The 4675-nt window shown below is 49.5% G+C and overlaps 1 non-coding gene across 1 annotated transcript; it reads right to left on the bottom strand.

The window, feature by feature from the left end:
- Positions 1-1574: 1574 nt before the first annotated feature.
- Positions 1575-1729, bottom strand: LOC143176488 (5.8S ribosomal RNA). Its single transcript, XR_013001029.1, has one exon. It is a non-coding gene; the product is annotated as a 5.8S ribosomal RNA (ribosomal RNA).
- Between the last annotated feature and the right edge of the window lie 2946 nt (positions 1730-4675).

Here is a 4675-nt window from a genome sequence, read left to right as displayed (position 1 = left end):
ACAAAGTCGGCGGCGGTTATATATTTATATCATTATATTCCGGCGGACGGGACGCGACGTTCGAAAGCCTCGCCAAAGAGGAGCTCCTGCCTCTTCCTCTCTCTTTTCTACGAGAAAAGATAAACGTATTTTACGGGGATACGGAAACGTTACCACGTGGTGTCACACACGATCGTCCGTCTCTTCTCTATAGCAGAAACCGATAAAAATACACCTCCCGAAAGAGAGTATATGGTGATTCTTTTTATATATATATATTTCGAAATACAACTGAACGTGGCGGAAGCGCACGGTGGTGGTCCAGCGAGGACACGCGACGACGGGGAATAAGAACTATTCGACCCGTTACGAATACGCATGCTCGTCCCGCACGATTTTAACACACACCGTGTTTTTCTCCAGTCGTCAAAGCGTTCGTGCGTCGAATTCGAAAAATAAAAAAAAAAGAAAAACACCTTTTCTCTCTCTCGGGGTAAAAGAGTCGATGTGTATTGTGTATAAAGGTTCTGCGAGAAGTCTCGTTTTGACGTGTGTTCCGCCGATAACGACGATCCTCCGAAACGGGGATACAGAAACGTTACACCTCACAACACGATCTCCGTCTCTTCTCTATAGCAGAAACCGATAAAAATACACCTCCCGAAAGAGAGTATATGGTGATTCTTTTTATATATATATATTTCGAAATTCAACTGAACGTGGCGGAAGCGCACGGTGGTGGTCCAGCGAGGACACGCGACGACGGGGAATAAGAACTATTCGACCCGTTACGAATACGCATGCTCGTCCCGCACGATTTTAACACACACCGTGTTTTTCTCCAGTCGTCAAAGCGTTCGTGCGTCGAATTCGAAAAATAAAAAAAAGAAATACACCTTTTCTCTCTCTCTCGGGGTAAAAAGAGTCGATGTGTATTGTGTATAAAGGTTCTGCTGCGAGAAGTCTCGTTTTGCCGTGTGTTTCGGTAACGACGATCCTCCGAAACGTACATCTCATTCGTAAGAGAGGAAGAAAACAATCTCCCTGGGGCCAGTCGGTAATATACCGACATACGACGTGTCGTGCACATCCGTCTCACGCACGGTATACAAAATATGAATAAAACGTGTGTAGTCTCTCTCTCTCGACTTCTTAATATTTTCTTTCACCTCTGACGCATCATTTCAGGTGACGTCGGGAGCGCGGGAAAAAAAATTTTTCTAAACACACGAAACCGTTCATCTCACGAACAGCCGAAAAAGTTGTCGCTCAGATCCATATCGCAGTGGAGCGGTATCCGCGGGCGGTCGTAATTGAACGACGCACGACGCCGCGAACACTCACGCGAGTCCATACAAACGATTCCGATCGTTTTGCAACAACTAGAACGTACACTGTCCGTGAAATTCACAGAATTTTCGCGTGTCCGCGACAAACGCCGACGAGACACCCATCGTTCGCTCGTACGTAGCATCCTTCTCTTAACCCGACTCAGAGACGTTCTTTGCGCCCTTCGGTAAAAAAACGTTCGATCCGAAGAGGTGAACGACGGCGGGGATTTGACAGAGCTACGCAAGCAGTGTATGGTACGTAAACGACCCTCAGCCAGGCGTGGTCCAGGAATTGTATCCGTGGACCGCAATGTGCGTTCGAAATGTCGATGTTCATGTGTCCTGCAGTTCACACGTTGACGCGCAATTAGCTGCGTTCTTCATCGACCCACGAGCCAAGTGATCCACCGTTCAGGGTAATCGTATAAATTTTATATTTCACATATATAATTTTATTCTCACTTGTTCGACCTAATATCTCTCTTCTTTCAAAGAGAAGATAAAAGTTGATACCTGAATCTCCGACCAGCGCGCGAAGGAGATTCAGGCGTCGCCTTGGAGACGACACCGAAGCCTTTCGAGACGAAAAACGTTCAAGTAATATGTATATATTTCTCGACGTTCCGGGCGTATAGTGCATTCAAAAACCCGCGAAAGACGCAGAAGACTCGCACGCGTGGAAACGACGGGGATATATTTTGTATCCTACCCGATACTGAATCCATCGCGTGCAGTCGACCCTCGCGTTCTTCCGATCAGACGCATCTATTGTTGCGCGCATGTTTTCGCGTCGCATCGCGCGAAACGTTGCACGAATCGTACCGATCGATCGATTGAAAGCAAATAATGAAAAAAGACTTCACAGCTGGCTCTTTGCCGGTCATTCGTCCCATGTTATCTCTTGCCGCGAAATTGGCGCGCAAGAGTTGGGTGTCAGACGCGCGGCTTTAAAACGAGCTTCACGGCCGGTCCCTTCGTTACCGCTTTCGTTCTTTCTCTCGGAACGACCATGAACGAACACGACGAGCGACGCTACGGCATACACACGTCCACGGATTCGATTAAAAAAACAGACTTCACAGCTGGCTCTTTGCCGGTCATTCGTCCCATATTATCTCTTGCCGCGAAATTGGCGCGCAAGAGTTGGGTGTCAGACGCACGGCTTTAAAACGAGCTTCACGGCCGGTCCTCTCAATTCCGTGTACGGTACACGCAAGATGCGGGTTCCACTTCCAGACTACCCGGTCCCTTCTCTCTACGAGAATCGATAGTAGAAGAACGGCTCGAAAACGCGTCTCAGAGACTAGGGGAAAAGAAGCGGTATGCGAGCGAAACGAAAACGCATTATGGAAACGTCGCGAAACAATGTTCGACGGTTGCTCGGTTCCAATCGTGCGGCCGTTTCAATTTCTCGTGCGCTTCACCGTCCCTCCGTAACTCTGGCCGATCGCGTATACCGAAGAGCCGACACGCGCAAAAACCACAGGCATTGTATACTGTGTATATATATATATATATGTTACAGTCACAGCCTTCGCGCGTTTTACTCTCCGACGCGGGGTTTCCACGACGAAAGAGAGACAGTTTCGTGGCGGGTGACTCGGCCGAATCGCTACGACGGGTATTTCTATTATAGAACGAATCATCGCCACCCTTTACCAGTGCCCGACGAAGGAATCACAAGGTCATCTGGAGTTTACAATGCCAGCGACGGTAATTCCAACGAAGACCCGATAAGTCAACTCATCGTTCTATTTCTCCCCGTACAGAAAAGCGAATCGACGCTAATGCACCTCGCGCAAGCACGAACGTTCTCTTCGCGTGGATCGTCCCATCGTCCAAAGATGTAAAGACGCATTGGAGATCGTGGTCTCTGGCGGGCTCATTGCACGCCCCACTGCATATCTTTCCTCGAATCGAGAATGATTCGTCCACTAAGGCTGCGAAACTACGCGTCGAGGAAACTAGGGGAAAGAAGCGGGATGCGAGCGAAACGACAATACATTATGGAAACGTCGCGAAACAATGTTCGGCGGTTGCTCGTTTCCTCCTGCGGACGTTTCATTGCTCGGGCGCTTCACGTCCCTCCGTAACCTTCGCGCGATCGCGTGCCCCGGAGAGCCGGCAACCGGTGAACCACAGGCGTATAAACTATAGTCTTCTATAGCAAGCCTTCGGCGGTTACTCTCCGACGCGGGGATTCCACGACGAGAGAGAATTTCGTGGCGGGTGACATCGGTCGAAACGCTACGACGGGTATTTCTATTATAGAACGAATCATCGCCACCCTTTACCAGTGCCCGACGAAGGAATCACAAGGTCATCTGGAGTTTACAATGCCAGCGACGGTAATTCCAACGAAGACCCGATAAGTCAACTCATCGTTCTATTTCTCCCCGTACAGACAAGCGAATCAACGCTATCGCACCTCACGCATGCACGAACGTTCTCTTCGCGTGAATCGTCCCATCGTCGAAAGATATAGCCGCTTGGAGATCGTGGCCCATCAAGTTCTTCCGTAACTCCTGCGCGATCGCGTACCCCGGAGAGCAGGCAACCGGTGAACCACAGGCGTATAAACTATAGTCTTCTATAGCAAGCCTTCGCGTTTACTCTACGACGCGGGGATTCCACGACGAGAGAGATTTTCGTGGCGGGTGACACGGCCGAATCGCTACGACGGGTATTTCTATTATAGAACGAATCATCGCCACCCTTTACCAGTGCCCGACGAAGGAATCACAAGGTCATCTGGAGTTTACAATGCCAGCGACGGTAATTCCAACGAAGACCCGATAAGTCAACTCATCGTTCTATTTCTCCCCGTACAGAAAAGCGAATCGGCGCTATCGCACCTCACGCAAGCAGGAATGATCTCTTCGCGTGGATCGTCCCATCGTCGAAAGATGTAAGACGTACAGAAATCGTGGTCCATCACGATTATTCGTAACTCTCCGAGTCGCGTATCTGAGAGTAGGGCAAACGGAGAACCACAGGCATAAATAATACTATATATTTCTTATATAGTTAGCCTTCGCGTTTTACTCTCCGACATGGGGATTCCACGACGAGAGAGAGTTTCGTGGCGGGTGACTCGGCCGAATCGCTACGACGGGTATTTCTATTATAGAACGAATCATCGCCACCCTTTACCAGTGCCCGACGAAGGAATCACAAGGTCATCTGGAGTTTACAATGCCAGCGACGGTAATTCCAACGAAGACCCGATAAGTCAACTCATCGTTCTATTTCTCCCCGTACAGAAAAGCGAATCGACGCTATCGCACCTCGCGCGAGCACGTAACTACTCTTCGCGTGGATCGTCCCATCGTCGAAAGATGTAAGACGCACGGAAATCGTGGCCC

The sequence above is a fragment of the Nomia melanderi genome, unplaced genomic scaffold (assembly GCF_051020985.1).
Source record: "Nomia melanderi isolate GNS246 unplaced genomic scaffold, iyNomMela1 scaffold0581, whole genome shotgun sequence".
Classification (NCBI taxonomy): domain Eukaryota; kingdom Metazoa; phylum Arthropoda; class Insecta; order Hymenoptera; family Halictidae; genus Nomia; species Nomia melanderi.
Note: the sequence above shows the minus strand (reverse complement) of the source record. Positions and strands in the feature narration are given on the sequence as shown.